Source organism: Haliaeetus albicilla, chromosome 6 (genome assembly GCF_947461875.1).
Source record: "Haliaeetus albicilla chromosome 6, bHalAlb1.1, whole genome shotgun sequence".
Classification (NCBI taxonomy): domain Eukaryota; kingdom Metazoa; phylum Chordata; class Aves; order Accipitriformes; family Accipitridae; genus Haliaeetus; species Haliaeetus albicilla.
This window is the reverse complement of record NC_091488.1, coordinates 4339849-4359906: the sequence shown is the minus strand read 5'-3', so window position 1 is coordinate 4359906 and position 20058 is coordinate 4339849.

Below are 20058 nucleotides of genomic sequence, written 5' to 3'. Positions count from 1 at the left end.
GTATATATATGTGCATATTTGGAAGTTAAATGTTTATTTCCAGGGGAAAAAAAATTAAAAATCTTGCATTTACTCCTGAAAAAAGGGCCTCAATGTGAAAATCAGAGTTGTCAATATAGAGGTTCTGCAAAGATTTGTCAAACCTAAATGCATGTATCAAAGATATTTACAAGGTTAAATCCTAGGCAAGCCCAGAGCTACCAGATAAAGGATTAAAATGGAGAAGGAAAAGAAGCTTGGCAAAAGCCAGAGCTAACTTGCCAAGTTGGAGAGTGAAGCACAACGGGGGGATCAAGGCAAGCAAATTAATAAGGAACACTTTTTAACAGCTTGTGTGTGTGTATTCTTAAGTGTGTATGAGCACTTGCTTTGGTTCAGTTCAGTATTGTGTACTGCTAAATATTGATTCAGACTGAATTCTCTCTCGCCTGCACCCTCCACTGGGAAAAGACATGGACTCAGATTCACCTGACACAGTTCTATAAATGTTGGCGTGCATTTACCCTACAGCCATGGGGTGAGAGTTTTTGTGAGGTGCCTTTATTCTATTATGATGAACTCCCTCATGTTCTCACCCTCGTTCTTAAGCTGTTTCCTCTGTTCCCACAGAATCGAAAACGTAACAATGTGAGGTTTTTTTCCCTTTCATCTGGTCAGAGAATCAAAATATTCGCTTCCCATGCATTACAAAATGTGTTGGGTTTTTTTACTGCCATGAAACGTATTTACAATTGGAATTAAACAGTTGTGCACAGATAGAAATAGTAAATCTCCCACAATGGTATATAATCCTATAATATCAGTTAGTCTTAAAGGACTTTGATGGAATGGTCAAACCTCAGAGAACAGCCTGAAGTTAAATAAGCTCAAGTGGGAACTGGATTCCTGAATCAAGTCTTCCTCTGAGACACAGAATAATTGGAGATAGACTAATTGGCTCGCAGACCAGGACATTCTGCTTTCTCCATGGATTAAATCCTATTATGGTTACTATATCCATCTGTTAAATGGTTGTATTTTTGCCTGCTGAATAAGGAATGTTTTGAATTGTATTCAGAGAATAGCTTCTATTTTCCTTCAGTAAAGGATTCCAGAGGTAAAAGTCTTTCACTGAGAATGTCAAAAACTTTACTTCTCACTGCATCAATCCAAATACTAAACTAATTGTTCCAGCCTGTGAATAATACAGAAGACTAAGAGATATATTTGAAGAAAACCCATATTAAATAAAGTACCATGGACCCTCCCGAACTTGGTGTATATCTTACAGCTACTTGCAATTACAGAGAATTGGCCTTAATATTCAAGGGGTTCTTCTGCCTTGTGTTTGCTCCTCTAATCCTATATTGAACTACATATGTGATATGATGTGATTGGAAGCATGTGTTTCCTATTTGACATTTGGTCATGACACCCATATATGAATGCAAACCACTTATCTTTAAGATTCCTCATTACATTTCCTTTTTACATTGCATTATTTTTCTATAGCAATGCATATTAATTTTGGTAAGTCCTATTCCAGCAAGAATACCCCGTAGCACTTACCAAAAAGATTTATCTCAAGCTTCTATCTGTGCATTTAGAATCAGAGCGGAGTTCAATTACCTGAATCTTAACACAACTGTCAAGGTGTAAATCCCTCTGAGGTCACTAGCTTGGCAATCTCTTCAAGCCATTTCTTCCCCACTGCACCATCTTACTCTTACTGGCAATAAATGTGACTCGGATGTTTTTCAGCTAACTGCTGGTATCTTGAAAGCATTGGACAGCTGTACTAAAACACTGGAAGAAGCCAATCTGTCCATTTGGATACTGGTAACATTGAGTCCACATCACGTCACGACCTCTCCTTGAGCTTTCATATCAATCCACACAGAGCTCTCCAAAATAGCTTCAGCTGTTGACAACAGCCTCTACTCTCCTCCTGTCAGGAGAGGCAGAATACCACACGGTCATCATGCATCCAACTGAATATGTTACTTTATTCCATGGGCAACTGTACAAGTAACCTGTGAGCATCAAATGCATCTTCTTTTTAGATCAGATCCAGAGGCATAATCCTGAATTTAAAGGTTAGTGCATTAACTCCCTGATCCACTTTCACAACTTTTATTTATTCACAGAATTGTTGAAGTTGGAAGGCATCTTTTGAGATCATGTAGTCCAACCTCCTGCTCAAGCAGGGTCATCTAGAGCTGGCTGACAAGGACCATCTTGACACAGTAGTTTTCGTTAAACAACTACAGAAGAGTAAACCATTTCACTTTGCATATATACAGTGAAAAGCCAAGGTCTTGGAAAAGGTGACTGACAATTTCCACCTACTAAAAATACACAGCTGTCTGAGACCCCTTTGTATATTTTTATAAATAATTCTGAAGAAACAGTATAATTTCTTCATCCAAACTACAGATAGCTGTTGATCCCTTTCCATTATTCTTCTAAAATATTTAGCAAATGAGTCTTATCTAAATACAAGGTTGCATTTGCAACGTTCTGTCTAGTATTTCCTCAGTTCTAGGAAAGTTTACTCATTTCTGCTGTTACTATATCAGCTCCTGAAATTTAGTTTTGTTAAAACCTGGTTCATGCCACAGATAAAGACGGTGCAGAATTCCATCTTTTTGATCATATTATCCTTCCCCCACATTCTGTTGTTATCCTCAGGGCTCTTAATGATGTTAAAAGGAAAGAACTGAAGGCTTTGTTATGCTCAAGAAACTGCATTTCAGTTCCCAGTGCTGCTGATTGTGTCAAGCTTTTGTCAGCTCTAATTAGAAGTGAACTCCCAGATTTCAGCAAACCAGGTAAGGGTGTCACCCTTTATAGAGGTTGCTCATTTGGGAGGAAGATATTTCTTGGCTGAGTTGACAGACAGTGCCGAAGCATCACGTGGTATTAGCAAGAATCTTCTGGCCTGCAGCGTGACTGGAGTCTCCTGAGGTCACTATTAATATGGTTGTGTGGGATTCAAATGTAGGGCAAGAAGTAAAGCAAATGTAAAGGTTTCACCTTGGAAATATAAATTGCTGGGAACAGTGAAGATCCACAATATTTTTATGCCTCACTCACCTGGCAATTTATAACATGATTCTTTAATTAGTTAAAAAATAAATCTCCAAGTAAGCAGATACTTTTATATTCCCTTAGTATTTCTTCAGTCCTTTCCCTCCAAATAATTTACATAAAAAATAATGACAGCACTTGTTCTCTAAACTTATTATGAATCATTTGGCAGAAAATAAGCATTTAAAAAGTCATAATAAATATACAGAAATATGTAAAAGCTTAACTAATTAAATTCTCTGAAATGTGATTGATAGAAGAATGTTTTTTTCTTTGGTTTTTTTTCACTTTTTTTGTGAGTTGCTCAACTATTTTTTTCAGTTCGTTGTTCTGCTGTTTCTCAGATTTTGAACTGTAAAGGGATATGTTTGTACATAATAAAACATTTGACCAAAGAACAGGCTGTTTTGAGCTTGGGGAAAAAAAAAAAAAAGTGTTACTGATAAATGGGTTTTCCCCAAAACCACATTATCCAGTCTACTTCCATCTGCTTTTATTAGCACAAGGGATGGAACAAACTGGAGGAAAAGGAGTGCCAGAGTACTGGATGGGACCTGTCTGTATGCCAATTGCAGTGAAAGAAGATTCCATTTGTTTCAGGCAGCATCAAAGTATCAAAAGCATCAGCACTCCTTAAAAAGTGGACTGCTACATTGTGAGCTTTTTGAAATTGTAATAATCCAGATAAAGGAATTGAAGCTGTGGTATGCTAGTGCCAGAGTGGATTTGTCTAGATAAATCATATACTGCATTGCTTTTTGCAGAAAAAGTCTCAAACCAAGTCTAGCCACTAAATACAATGACTTGCTAGAGACTAATAACCCCACCATCAGGGCATCAAAATGTTTACACAGTTAAATTTGCTGCCCAATAAATACTTCAGTGCAGGAAAATTCATGTGCCTACACTTGGCCACTGCTCTTCCCAAATAGACAGGAACCCCAGTGTCAGCAAAATCATACTAAGAAGATGAAGGTAAATTTCAGAGTATGATTCTCCTGGAAAGCTACTTACTGCTCAGGAAACTAAACCAATAATTTCCTTTCCCCCTCCACCTCTAACAATTGCATATATAATTATATCAGACTTGGAAAGATATAGTCTTTTGAGAGGTCAAGATTTCTCAGCCTGATATCCATATGGAAAACAAGAAAGAACAAATGCAATTCAGAATATACTGGTCTTCATATCTTACCATGTCGTGTATTGCAACACCTATCTCATCAAATGGGTCTATTCTCTCTATCCCTATCATTATTCCTGTGAAAAGGCAGCTCAGATTTAGTTAAGGGGAAATAAGTCATAGAGAGCAAAGAACATCAAGGAGGACAAACTGCAAACATGAAAAGAAACATTTTGAACTCCTGTAATGTAATACAATTGAAGCCAACATTATCCTTTCACTGCAGAGTTAGGTAACTAATGGTCAACAATTGCCATTTAGTTCAATGGATCACTATTACACTTTCTATTGGATTGCTTGTTAGTAGCTCTGCTTTCATAGCTGTATTTTCACAGTTATGCTGTCCAAAGCCCTTGAAGTTGGAGGAAACTAATACATAAAACAGTAGCACTGTAAAATAAACTCATGTTTAACACTGTTCCCGCTAGCTATTCCCCCTAAACACACTGAATAAAATGGATGATAAGTATCTTTGAAGAACCTATTCTGCCTTGTAGAAGATAACCTGTTCTGATTATTTCCCAGCCTCTTCAAGAGACCAGGAAATGACAAAGTCTTGATAAAACAGCTATTACTCATATGAGAGCACTCAAGAGTATCAACAGTGCCTGACAGTCATTGACATCAAAGTTAGCTGATAAATCAAATTACATCCTAACTTATGTTTGATGTTTATTTTGAGGAAAATCATAACCAGTGAAGAGTTTCTGGGTCAACCTAGACAGAAAAAAGTCAAGGAGATTGGAATCATTCCAACAGAGAGATTGTCTTTGTAGTGTTTTGCTAGCAGTCTTACCCAGAAATAGAAACCTTTCCCAGATGTCAGGTCTGTCAGGCAGTAAATTGGCCAGAATGTTCAGGTCAAGTTATTTGTTTTCTTTCTAAGATGCACTAGCATGTCTCCAAGTAGCAGGCTTCCTCAACACTTTACAAGCAGCACCTATTCCTAATGGCCCCACTCCCATTAACAGTCCCATTACTTAGTGCCCTTTACCAAAAAGAGGGGATTAGGGCCCAGAGATAACAGGCCATCTGAGCAGCATTGACCAATAAGGTGTCTCCTTTGAAAACAACACTAAGTAATTTTAACGCCTGAAACAGATAAAGGCAATTCAGCATTTAGAAATAGTTTAATAATCAGATCAGGAACTATTAGTCCAGTCATCTAGTACTGAGGGTGGGGAATGAAATTTCAAATATGACAGTAGAAGAACAGTAGCAATATGATTAAAGTAGTGATATGTAAAAAAAAAAATAAAAATACACAAGTATGTATTAAAAAGCAACAGAAGAAAGTTGTACTTCCCATAACCTTCTAAAGTCTTGAAATGAGTTATATTCATTTGTGTGTATTCTCTTAAACCTTGGGGTTCAAGTTGCCTAGGTAATAGATTAAAAAATACAGCATATACTTTATAATAAATGTGTTAGATGACAGATGTTTCTTCTTTGTTGTATAAGATGAAAACAACACTGTGCTGCTTTGAAAAGAAAATTCAAGCACAGCCTCCTGAACAGAACATCTGTGTTGCTTTGGCACATTGCTATATGAAATGAAAAATAATTTCACGCTCCTTGTACAAGCAGGTTTCACCAATGTACAAAGCATGATGAAGTTGTCAGCAGCAACTTTGGCTTTCTTAAAAGTATGCATGTTAAAAATTCCAGCTTGTATACTTTTCCTGTGTTCCAGTGCCCTATTTTAAAGAAAACCTTCAGTTTTCTTTACTGCTGAGCAGTGCTTACACAACATGAAAGCTTTTTCTGCTTCTAACACTGCCCAGCCAGTGAGTAGGCTGAGGGGGCACAAGAAGTTGGGACAGCTGACCCCGACTGACCCCAGGGATATCCCAGACCACGGGACGTCACGCTCAGCACATCAAGCTGGGGAAGAAGAAGGACGGGGGGAGGTTGGGAGCGATGGTGTTTGTCTTCTCAAGTCCCCGTTCGGCGCGATGGAGCCCTGCTGTCCTGGAGATGGACGAACACCTGCCTGCCTGTGGGAAGCGGGGAATGGATTCTGGGTTTGCTTTGCTTGCACATGCAGCTTTTGCTTTACTTAATAAACTGTCTTTATCTCAACCCACAAGTTTTCTCACTTTTGCCATTCTGATTCTCTCCCCAGTGTCAATGTGGGGGAGTGAGCGAGTGGCTGCGTGGGGCTTAGCTGCCCACCGAGGTTAAATCACAGCAGCTGCTATTGGCAGCAGAGGAATTAAATAAACCACTGCAAAATGTTAAACTTCAATTCATCCTATTTTATTATTAGTGGAACAATTCCAAGAAACACTTAAATACTTAAGATTTACCTTTCAATGTACATACTACAGAGTTTAGGTTTTGATTGTTTTTTACATATTTAGTTCTGAAGTAAGTTTTCACTGTTACATCAATGAGAAAAGAGATGTTTCAAACAAAAATGTTCACTGAAAGAAGGCAGCTCTACAGTGGATTTTTTCATCTACCTAATTTCAAAAAGAGCAAGTCTTAGTGCTTATATTACTGGTACCATAAAACAAGATCAGGATGCTTTGCTCCAGGGAGCAGACATGTTTCAGTGCAGAAGGCACTGGAGAAATTAGGAATGGAAGTGGTGTCGTTAAGGAAGTTCTGACCTTAGGCATCACAATTTTTTTCACCTGGCAAGCCATATATTTTTTTAATCCAAATAAAAATGAATCTTTAATAAGAGTCATCATTATTTTGTAAGATGAGATGGAAATTGAAGGAAGAATAGAATTAAGAAACACCTAGTAAAACCAGTCACAAATAACAGATGTTGAGATATGTTGGGGATTTTTTTATATTCACTGGATTTTGGAATTATTTTTTTATATATATAACTGTTTTGAGTAGTAGTAGTTGTGTTTCTTTCTTTGCAAGATATCGTTTTGAATCTTGAACTCATGGAACATATTCCGATGTTTCTCTGTAAGTCTTCCTTTCTTTACTTCATGCCATTGTATCACCTAATGCTTTCCTGCAGGAACTATGCTTCATTATAGTTATATGAAGCAAAGCTTGATAATTGACAGAAGAATGGCTGCTGTCACTCAAAGAACCCTGAGAATCACATTGTTAATCCAGCTTCATTTTGTCCACAATTAACAAATGCCAGATTTCTTCAAAGACTGGAGGACATCTCTTTAGAAGCTGGGCAGTGATTTTTTCCAAGCATTTAGTGTATCACTAGTGAATAATACAAATTCTTCTTCTGTGGTCTATCATTGTGTCCAAAGAAGAGCAATGAAGCTTGGTGAAGGGTCTAGAGCACAAGTCTTGTGAGGAGCGGCTGAGGGAACTGGCGTTGTTTAGTCTGGAGAAAAGGGGCCTGAAGGGAGACCTTTTTGCTCTCTACAACTACCTGAAAGGAGGTTGTAGTGAGGTGGGGGTCGGTCTCTTTTTCCAAGTAGCAACTGGTAGGATGAGAGAAAATGGCCTCAAGTTGCATCAAAGGAGGTTTAGGTTGGATAACGAAAAATTTCTTCACTGAAAGGGTTGTCAAGCATTGGAACAGGCTGCCCAGGGAAGTGGTGGAGTCACCATCCCTGGAGGTATTTAAAAGACGTCTAGATGTGGTGCTTAGGGACATGGTTCAGTGGTGGACTTGGCAGTGTTAGGTTAGCAGCTGGTCTCGATGATCTTAAGGGTCTTTTCTAACCTAAATGATTCTATGATATTCTGATCTCCTTCAAGTTCTGCACCAAAATTTAGTTCCTTCTTATTTATTTAACCTGGGTTGAGCTTAACATAGGAATATAAACCATTTCATGTTTATCCAAAATTGTTTGTGTCTATTCAGGTACATAATACTACTTTTGAATCTCCAAGGTAGTCTGTAAGGCAGAACTGAAAATAATTTCTCAAAGTACATGGTGAATTTTAATATACTGTTCCATTTTATTAAAAATACAGTACTTCTGATAAGGCTAATGGAAGATCTGCAATAATTAGTAGGAACAAACTATTGAAGTCATTATTATTGTGATTCCTGAGAGGATTTATACCCTTTATGGGACTGACTGTATATTATTCAAGTCAAACAAGTTTTTGCAATTTTATCTACAGAAGGAGAGCACACCTCTATGAATGTCATACTAAACTGACAGAGAAATTTGGAGAGGTATGAAGTTGTTATTGACCTTTGTATTTGTGCCTTTTGTTTAGTTTTGATGAACATGATTAAGGATTTTTCAGAGAAAATTATGTTGGCAAGCCACTACAAGAAGAAGGCATTTGAGATTGATAAAGGAATGAGTACATATTACAAAGACTTCAGGGCAATTTTCGGTTGCACTCTGGGCAATTAGACACCCACCTTTAATTAAAAGTCAGTGGAGCTGAGTGACTAAGTGCCACTCATGAGTTTCAAAATAACATTTAATTGATAGAAGAATGAATTAAAAATGGGTAGAGGGGAGACTACATTTCAGTTAAAAGAAGTAGGTTTCTGGAGTCTGAAATGTTTGGACTAAAAAAGTATTATTAAAATATTTCTGTAAAGCAGATCAAGAGAAGAGCATGGTAGTGCAGAATAAAACAGAAAAGAAATGAAGCAGTTGAAGTGTCTGGCTGATTAGAAAACTGTCACTGAGGAGCAAATGTGCTAGGACTTTTATGTGAACGGTAAGATAATAGAGTTAGAGCTGCTTCTCCCCTCTTCACTGCATAAAAGAGGCTGATGACACGGCATTTTGGGGGTTGGGGAGAAAATGCTGTGGCTTCAGAAGATGCCAGGAGGTCCAAGCAACAGGAGGTCCTGCACAGGGAACAAGGCCACAGATATGGAGAGAGACTGGTGGCTCAATGTGCCACTTGCCTCCTCCCTTTGTGATTTATGAATCTATCTCACCACACCTTACCTTCAGCATAAGTCTAAGCACTCTTGCTACCACAGAGCAGAAAAGCTACAGCAGAGTAAATGGCTTTCTTTTGTAGTGGGTCCTCCCCTTCCTTGAAGACAAAGGGAAGACTAAATGTATAGAGAATAATATAATCAGTGCCAACAACTGCTGCTAAGTAAATATGCATGTGTGCTTATATAAATAATCTATTCTTCAAATTTGTTTGCTGGAGTTCCAAGAAAATAAAATCTTAGTAATTAATAAAGACTTTGGAAAGGATCTTGGAAATGGTTGGTATAGGTTATTCCAGGTCCTTGAATATACTTATTCTTGTAAGAAACAGCGTTGCTAAAAGTGATAGGAATCACCAAAAATAGGACTGGAAGGAACCTCAAGGGATCATCTCATCCTACCTTCTGCCCTAAGGCAAGATAAATTCTACCTAAACCATCCCTGACAGGTTTGTCGAAGATGTTCTTAGAAACCTCCAGTGATGGAGTCTCTACAGCATCCCTTGGCAATCTCCTGATGTAAGTGGTGCTTAGCTCTCCTTAATTTAAGATAGATTTTGCCAATGGAATACTGGCCTATCTACAAGGACGATATTATGCTATGCAAAATATGAATAAATCTATTAATAACTAACTCAGTGATATATTGTCTCATTATTGATTTTTTTCTTTTGAATGAATAAGATACATAAGACTTTAGAGGAGGTATAATAATTGATAATATTTGTATCACTTCATAACATAAAATAGTATTCTTTTGCTGGATATAGTCTGGTCCATTCATTAATTTCTGTTTAGATCCTAGAATATCAATAAAACACATATAAAGGCATTCTGTGGTCATTGATTCAGTTCTGACAGCTAATAAAGTTGTTCTGAAATAAAAAACAGTGGCCAGTTTCCCTGTTTAATAGCAGTTCTTTATTTTGGGGAAAAGTCTGATATTTCTTATCAAATATTGCATCATTTCCTATTTAAGCATTTCTTTTGAACATTCATAATTCTTTAGAGGGGTGCATACAGGTGTTCATACAGGCAATTTATTAACTGATGTTGCTAAGACTATATAAAACTATATACCTGAGTAAAGGTGGATGAAACCAGTGAAAAAAAGTAATATTTATCTTAAAGAATCCAACCCTGCTTATATTTATACCAATGGATACAGGAAAATTACTTATGCAATGTGAAGTCCTTTGGTGTTTATCTTCTGAAACACTGAAACACACTCTAGGCTTTAAATTTACTGCTGAAGAGGGAGTTCACTTATGTAGCTATTAAAAATTGTCTTTTGATTCTTTGTTTGCTATATCGGCGTTATGCAGAGAGATGTTTGTATCACTGCTAATACTTTCAGTTTTAGCTGCTGATGCTATCTATTATTGATAATCTTGGTGAGGAGGCATAGGACAAACAGGATTTGCAGCCTTGTTTAATTTGGATTTTTGCTTAGATTTGTTAAAAATGTAAAAACCAACAAATGGTGCCTTATTTGAATAAAATGAAAGATTTACTTAGTTCATAATCAACTTAGTTACTATCATAAAGTATTATTCAGGTCAAAGAGTTTACAAAAAATGTGAGATATTTTCATGTTAAAGTAGATAGGATGAAAATATATACATCATATTCTTTTCCTTTTGACATTGAACAAAAAAGTGTCTGCTTCTGGTTAGGAATTATGTTCATTTTATAAAAAAGTGTAATAAGGGAAAACCAAACTTTTTCATGGAAGGGTGTGTGACTGATACCTTTCATATACAAGAACAATGACAAAAATAAGGATAATGTGAAGATAGAAAAGTTTTTGCTCAATTGGGTAGAAGATACATATTCTGATTGTTCATGTTCCTTTTCAAAATTTCCCTAATTTATTTTATTTTTATCCCTTTCACTGAATTTATGTACAAAACCAATTTACTTTGCCTAAGTATTCTTTGCATTTTTAGGCATACACGGAATACTGGTGCTTATGGACCAAGTTTCTCAGGACCTTATATTGCTGCCTCTTCAATTATTATTATTTAGAGAACAAAAGAGAGTGTCTTTGAATTAAAGTCATGTAGGTTTTTGGAGTATGTAGTCAAAGACTGGTTTTGAGTATTCAGTTGAGTTCAGTGTTCTACGGAGACAAGGCACGCCAAAATTTAACTTTGTGAGATAACACTTCCAAAGGGGAGTTTAAAACACAAGATGATAATAGAAAATAACAATGCAAATTAAAATTTGTTAGTGAACATAAGGTAACTTAACTTCTTGGACTTAGAACACCAGCTAATTAAAGATGTGTGAGAAAATTAAGTTGGAACAGAATTCCGTACCCTTAAACAAAACCAAGATAGGAAGCAAGGGGAAGGAAAAATAGCTAGAGTTTTTTGATCCAAACTGATATCCTTTAAATAAGCAGAAATGTTTTCTAAAGGAAACCAATAGATCTCCAAATGAACTGATGGCACGGAAAAAAAGAGGAAGAAAAAAAGAAAAAAAAAGTGAAGGAGACCTGAAACAATGGAGGGAGAATCTGAATAACAAATAACTGTCTAGAGACACTCAATAAAGAAATCAGTGAATTATATCAGAAGCAAGGAACCTGCAAGGAAATAGGAAGATAATATGGATTTGGGAGAGTGTAAAATAAGTAATAGATTTTCATGGGCATTGTGTACTTTTCCTTGATTCACATTTACATTGATGAGAATGTCGAATAGGCATACACCAACACATTCATGATTCCTTTTAGATAACACTGAAATCAATAGACTACTGTTAAATGACAGTTTATTCAGTCAAATACGTTAATTTCCTTTTAGTGATTGCGATTCTTACAGTAGCTCTTCAAATATTGTTCATTAAATGCAAGAACCATACTCAGACTTTAGGAACCCTTTGCCCCTTCACATTTCATTTCGGTTCTGACTTCAAGTATAGTTATGATTGTTGTCAGCTAACATTGATAGACTTTTTGACTAAAAAAGTTTGAGCAAAATTAAAATCCCTTTCTAGCTTTTTTTTTTTTTTTCCCAACAAGAACAAGCTCTTGTTTGGTGCTTTCATCAAGAGAAATCAGGAAATTGGTTTCTAAGCTCCTGTGGCTAAGGTGCCATGGCCAGTTTTAGAATTTATGCACTTATACACCACATGCACTGTGTATATGTGTGTATATAATATGCTGAAGGACACACTTAGTACTTCTGGTCATGTGAATGGAAAGGTAAAGAATTATATTGTCACTGGGCTACTGCCAAGGAATATGTCTCAGCTTTGATTATGTGATATTTCATACAAAGCTGCGGAACAGCAGCAAACAAGTGAGTTAGTGGTGTTTGAAGGACCTCCAGAGGTTTGCACTTAGCCTGGAAACTGGAAGTAGCAACAGTGAGAATACTTCTGGCTTTATTAAGCAGAGAGCTCCCTAAGGCCCAAACTTCAGACAGTAATGCTCACCTTAGGAGAAGACTTATATAGGGTTCTCTATAATGATTTTGCTAGGATTGGTGTTGAAGATGCAATTAATGATCTAGAAAAAAAACTTGACAAAATGACATATCACAAAATTATACATTAGTCATAGAAAGCTATAAAGTCTTCTGGAGGATTTAACGGTAAGCAAATATGAGTGGGATAGTAGTCAAAATTCACTAGAGGCAAAAACACAGCAGCATACATAATGAGAGATGATGTCAAACAATTGTACACACTGATCATGTTAAATTAGCTGACTCAGCTAGGAAAAAATATCAAGGCCTTACTGTCATCAGTGTAAACCAGTGACCATCAGTGATTAAGAAAGAACCTGTGTTAGACTGTATAAGAAAAAAATGAAGTTAACAACCACAGCATTCTAATGATGAACATAATTATAAGAATCCATTTATATTGCAGGGGATGAGATCAAAAGTTTGGTGATAAATGTTAGAAATATGGGAGGTGTCAGAGGACCCTAAAACTGATTTACACAATTCAAAATGCAGGTATATATTAGTGAAACGGATTATAAAACATCTCTTTGTTCAGTCTGCAGTTCTGAAATAAGGAGATATCCAAGCAAACAGAAAAAGAAAATCAGAAGTTATGAAAATAAATACACCCTTACATGATTTTTAACTCAGTGTGGTATTGAAGCCAGCAGCTTACAAGAAGTTCAAACAGGATACCAGCATGGGTGATTAAAACATTGATGACTAATTCGGTGGAAAATATCTAAGAGTCATTAAATCTTATGATCAGGAGAATAAATCAATATTCTTGAGCTATGGAGAAGCTTCATCTGTAAGTAAGTTTTCCCATTTATGTTCTCCCTCTTTTTGAAGTGTCTTATGCTGACTGTGTTAAGGATGGGGTAGGAGGAAAGCTGTAGCGCAGTATCTGATTTGGAAAGATAATCACTATAGGAAATGAACGGGAAATACGATATAGATTCTTTAGATAACATCTTGAAATGTCATCTACTTTTAGTATTTCCTTTTTCTAATTTCAAAAGAGATAGCCAGCCTCCTCTAGCTTTTACAGTAATATATAAATCAGAGTTGTCAACCCTGAATTGCCTAATCATCTTTGCCTGTCTACTTTTAGGCACCGTTTGCTAATAGTGTACTCACTGCAGTATCCTGCTGCTTTCCAAATTTAAAAAGCCAAGAATACTACTAAAATAGCACTAAAGAGCACTACTGTCTCTTCCTCCTCCTTCACTGAATGACAGAGATTTGTTTTATAAATAACAGGAAACACCCTCTGCAGGTGTTTTTGCAGGATCTTAGGAGCAGCTGTTATCTGCTTTAGAAAAAAAATGGAGCGATTTGTATATGACAAGAGTTTGTTTGTTTGGAGATTGTGGAAGATACATTTGCCTTTGAACACTAAATCAGAGGAGATTAAAAATCTTTTGAAAATCTGGAGAAAGGTGAAAGGCTATTTTGCATGGGACCTATTAAATGAAACACTTGTACCTAGAAGCAAAAGCATTAGCACACAAAACCAGCGACGGTGACAATTTAGCTTGTTACAGCTTTGAAGGGTAGATAAGGTAGTGCCTCAGTAAGATAGTGTGGTGGGTTGGCCCTGGTTGGATGCCAGGTGCCCACCAAAGCCGCTCTATCACTCCCCCTCCTCAGCTGGACGGGGGGGGAGAAAATATAACAAAACGCTCGTGGGTCAAGATAAGGACAGTTCAATAAAGTGATAGCAAAGGTTGCGCGCGCGAAAGCAAAGAAAAAACAAATGATGTTATTCTCTACTTCCCAACAGTAGGCGATGTCTAGCCGCTTCTCGGGAAGCAGGGCTTCAGTACGCGTAGTGGTTGCTCCGGAAGACAAAATGCCCCCCCCTTCCGTCTCCCTTAACTTAGCTTTTATATCTGAGCTGACGTCATATGGTATGGAATATCTGTTTGGTTGGTTTAGGTCAGCTGTCCTGGTTATGTCCCCTCCCAAGATCTTGCCCTGCCCCAGCCTGCCATTGAGGGGGGGGCAAAAATGTTGGGGAGACAGCCTTGATGCTGTGCCAGCATTGCTCAGCAGTAGCCAAAACACTGGTGTGCTATCAACACCTTTCTAGCTACTGATACAGAGCACAGCGCTATGAGGGCTGCTATGGGGAGTATTAACTCCACCTCAGCCAAACCCAATACAGATAGTAACAAGCTTCTCATCTGCCTTGAAATCTTTTGAGGTATGAGCCATCCACTCTGCCACAAATAGCTAACTAAAAAATCACAGAATCATGTTTCTCTTCCCTTGCTTAAAATAGAATTGAGTTGTATGATACTATTCACCAGCAGAATCTAGACTAAAGTGATTACAATTGGTACATTCCAGCTATCTATCCTTCCCTTCCCCTTTTTCCTTTCTTATTTTTTTTTCTTTCAGAATACAATTTATTTCAAAGTTGGGAGTTTCTTTATAAATAATACCCTTTTGTATGTATACAATGCACCTGCAGTGCTTCCCACTAAATAAGATGAAATGAAGTTTGCTTAAGTAAGGATTACCTATCAAGCCATGCACTATCCTGAACCTATAAAAGGGTTTGCAATTTGGTCATATTTCTGTGGGGTTTGCATTTTTGTGATACATGAGCAAAGAGAACCCCCCGGGTACCATACTGCATTTGATTACAGAAAAGGTAATTTTAAAAAAGATTCTTAGAGGAGATACTGTGTCAGCTGTGTGATTTACACATTACTGTGTCTGTTACAATGGAAAATTATTAAAGGTAATAGCTTGCTTTCTGAGGGGAAAAATGTAGGAACTATCCTGACAGTAGCAGTGGCTAGCAAACACAACCTTATGTTGATTACCATGATTACGCTATACCTTAATCTACAAAACATCATTAGTCATTTGCCTTATGCTGGTTGAGGAGAGTAGTTTGGTAAGATTATGCTCACGTAACTAAAAAGCTAATGATGCCTTAAAGTTATTTCCATGCTCTTAATAACTCTTCTTTGTCCTTCATACAGCAGGATGTATGGCAAGAATAGAATACTATTTCCATTCTGTTCCTTTCAGCATTGTTTCTGATACAACATTTTGTCTAAACCCACACAGCTATTTTTATGCAATTATTTGGCATCATCGTACCTATTAAACACTCTGCTTGTACACCCATTAGATAACCAAGAGGCAAGTTCCATATTAATTTAATGTACTTGGTACCTTCTAACAACTGGTGATAAACTCAAAATCTTGCATAATGTCTTTTTTAGTGTCGACTACTTTTATTAGAAAGCAGTCTTGAAAGCATATGCTTTGATGACTTTGCATAGGCCTTATTTAGAAAGAGCCTTGATATATCCATAAAACGATATGAGTCAATATATAAAACGCAAAGCCAAATGAGCAAAGCTGAATAAATTCATGGAGAAGATTCTTTTTATTTTTAATTAAATCTGCTAAATCTGAAACACTTGATCTGGCTGAGCTGGAGTTAAGTTTCTTCATAGCAGCCTGCCTGATGCTATGTTTTGGATTTGTGGCTAAAACAGTGTTGGTAACACACCAGTGTTTTAGTGCTTGCTGAACAGTGCTTACGCAGTGTCAAAGCTTTCTCTTTTTTTCCCACTCTGCCCCTTGCCCATCAAGTCAGCTAGGAGTGGGTAAGAGGTTGGGAGGGGACATAGCTGGGACAGCTAACCCAAATCGGGCAAAGGGATATTTCATACCATCTGATGTCATGCTCACAAAACAAACTGAGTTAGAGGACAAAGAAGAGTAGGTCGTTTTGGCTTTCAAGGTGGACTAGACGTTGGTCTGCTTGTAAAGGGTGGTGAGTCATTTCCTTTGCTCCACGTGTATTTTTGTTTGACCCCCTCCTTCCTTCACATATTAATCTGTCTGTATCTCAAACCATGAGTTTTCTCACTTTTGTTCTTCCTATTTTCTCCCCCCATCCCACCGAGTGGGAGGGAGCGAGCAAGTGGCTGTGTAGACGCTTGGCTGCTGGCTGGTGTCAGCCCATCACAACACTGTTGAATCATACACCATTCGTAATCTACATTATACCATGACTATGGTGACTAAGTAATTTCTGAATGAATCTGACTACATTCTAGCTACCATGGCTGTATGGCCTGAGAAATTCAAGACAAATAGTTAATATAAATAAAGATGAGGCAACAGAGATTAACTTCTAACTGAGAACATCCAGAGCCCCAGGTAAAAAGTATAAAAATACTAATAAAGCATATTTGACTAAATTAAAATAAATTATCAACATGCAATGACTAATGTGCTGTATCTAAGGAATAATAATAAAGAGAGAAGTGAAATTTATTTTAAAAAAATCTTTTTTATTTTGGGTAAGCTACTGAAGTCACAGTGTTATATCTGAAAGAGGAATCTGGTTTCTTGAAATAAGTAGAATGTTTGAACAAAAAATATTGTCATGTGATTGGGGTTCTTCTGTGCTGATGCTATTCTTGCAATAGTTTAGTCTAGGCTATATTTACCAGGTAATTAAAGTATGCAAATTTACTATAATTTCACTTTGGCTTTCCCCCTTTGCATCATAAAAAAGAAGTGTTCCATATCTGAATTAGTAATAACAGATTAACTGAAGATAGCATTACACTAACTTAAAATCTTTGCTTGTCTCTTAACTTGTTTTTACTACTCATTTATCTCTATTATCTTGTTATGTCATATTTTTTTCCTTAAATAAAGATGTTTAGTATAAGAATTTTGCCTTAATTAGTGTGGCACCAAGATCCAAACATTCTGATAAAATTTTTCTTTAATTTCCTCTGATGTGCCATTAGCTTCTTCCTCTCTGTATCTCTCTAAACGCTTGATCCTGCCTTTCATTTAACCTAAATTTTTGAGTGAAGTCAAAATCAAGTAGATCTGGCCAGGAATAGTTTGAATGTCTTCTCAAGGAAGGACCAGTGGTGACTTCTAACCTGAGCTTGTTATATGAGTACTCACAGTACGCTCTTCCATCGTTCTCAAACTAGGACAGGAAAGTTCCCCCGGATTTCTGAAGGTGGTTGTCCCCCACGCTGGACTTTTTTGCCACTACCTTCCTGAGAAGCAGTGAGATTTCCGTGGTTTAACTTAGGTGTTACTGTTGGAAAGTACCAACGGTACCATCCAGCTTAGCTGACAAGTTGCATGGAGGAAATAACAGTAAATAGCAGCATACTCAGCTAACCTGTAGTATACTGGAAGATGCAAAGTATCCTGAACTGGTGCTGATGTTGCAGTAAAATCTCCATCTGCTTCTTCCCGGGGGAATATAGTGGAATGAGACTCCTCCAATTAATCTCTCTCCATGGATTATTATGGGACTATAAACCTTACTGTGACCAGCCTCTGAGGGGATATTGCAAACTGAACAGAAAGAAATGAAGATTTCTGAGAAATAAATTGAACTGACTAATACAGGTCCCCTTGAGGTCTGTAAGGGCAGTGTGTGTGTGTGAGAAATATGTCAGTGCCATTACCTCTGTGGATTTTACACAATCCTCATAGGTTACAGATAAGCACATGTAGCATAGACATAACTGATTAATTTATTCTGAGCTTCATATGGCAGCTTTGGTCTTGGAATCTTCTTATAGATACCAATATAGTAGGAGGAAAAAGACTTGTAGTCATGTCCATGATCACCACATTTCCCTCTGCATCTCATGAACAGTAGATCACCCACAGCCGAACTGGCATCTGGAGTGCGTCTGTACAAGAAGGTTGTGCTCCTGGGAGGTGCGGATCCTTCGTGGGTCACACAGTGTGAGGAAGGCAAGAACCCCCCAAAAGCTATATGCTCCTGAGCCACTCATTTTCCCATCTGTCTTCAGTGACAAAAATGAGACAAGGTCAGATGCCCGTTGTTCCTGCAGGCACCAATCATCCCCCAAAATTCTACAGAGGTGTCGTTCCCCAACCACCCTCTGCCTGCTTCACCCTGAAGTTCTCTGGCTCTCCTAAACTTCTTCCTTCCTGTCATATATCAAAACAGGAACAAACTTAATACCTGTAACAAACATCCTTAGCTTTTGATTTCTCTGTGGCTTGTTCTGTTTTCTTCCATTAACCCATCTATTTGTTCTTGTCTCTTGCCTTCTGCCTCAGTCAGCTATGCATTTGGTGTACATACAAATTTAAAAGTGTGCTATCAATATAAGCCCTGGCTTAATACTCGTGAAGTTTACAGCAAGAGTGTATCTCAGTGCTCTTGGTTGCATCATGTTCTGATACAGCCAGTATATCAATATAAACAGATCAACTTCTCACACTGGAAATGCCATATAGATATACAGCCACATATTATTAATTGCATCGCCCGTATCAGTAGATGTGTCTGTGTGACTGAGCATCTCTTTTAAAAATCAGCGTGGTGTCTAAAACTTCCCAAGTGAAGTCTGACTCACGGTTGAGGCCACTCGCACCTCAGCAACTTGTGGACATCGGATATGAGTGTCTCCTCACCAGTCCCACGCCAGCAGATGCATACTTAGAATAAACAGCCAAAGCTGCAAGGGGCGACAGCACAGAGAAAAAGAGCAGTGATGACCCTGACAAGGAATATGCTAGAATATTAATCAGGAGGATCAGTGTTAGGGAATAGCTGGAAACAGTCAGAAGAGAGCAGGCATAGAGGAACAGCTTGATAGACTTATGTTCTTCTTTAGAACAAAGAACAGTGGATTAAGAACCGGATGAGACTAAAACATTTTGTCTGTAGGTTCACCAAACAAATGGTTCAGGTTCTCGTTTGAATTAAATGACTGTTCATTTTGCTCCCATAAAACCAGAACTAATATTTACATTTTAGGAAATAAATGGGAACTTTGTGAGATTTTTCCTGTCCTCTAAATAGCTAACTAAATTCATTTTCCTTATGCATTTGCATTCAGGAGTGAGTCAGTGAAATATCTGGTGCCATTACTGTTTTCATTCTTTAGTGTTCTATTATAATTTCTATCACAGATGAAAACTAAGTGCTCTTGGTAAAGAGATAAATAGTCACACTTTATCATCCTCTTTTCTGTGCACTTTAAATGAAATTAACTTTGTGCCACTTTCATCTACATTTTCTTGCTTATCTCAGTGGAGTAAGGTAAACAGTAGAAAAAAACCCTGAGCATAAACATTTCTTTCAAAATTAAACATGCTTACTTTACATCTGATCCTTCAAATCCTGAACATCCTTCATATCCACATCGATTTCAGCAGCAGCTGAGTATGCAGAGCACCTAAAGGATTAAGTCCATCCTCTCTGTAGCATTTTTTGTGCTCATCCCTCACATTTATTTTCAAGAACATAGTCTTTTTTTAATAGAAAAAGTGCAAATTTTTATGGAGATACAAAATTGTAAATTGAATATTTTCAGTTACCATTTTGAAAACATTCCTTTCGTATTTGAGCATGCTGACAGTACAGTGTTTCAAGTATTTGCACATCTTTGCCAATCTTTGCCTCTTATTTCTTATTATCCACTCATAGAATTGAAATG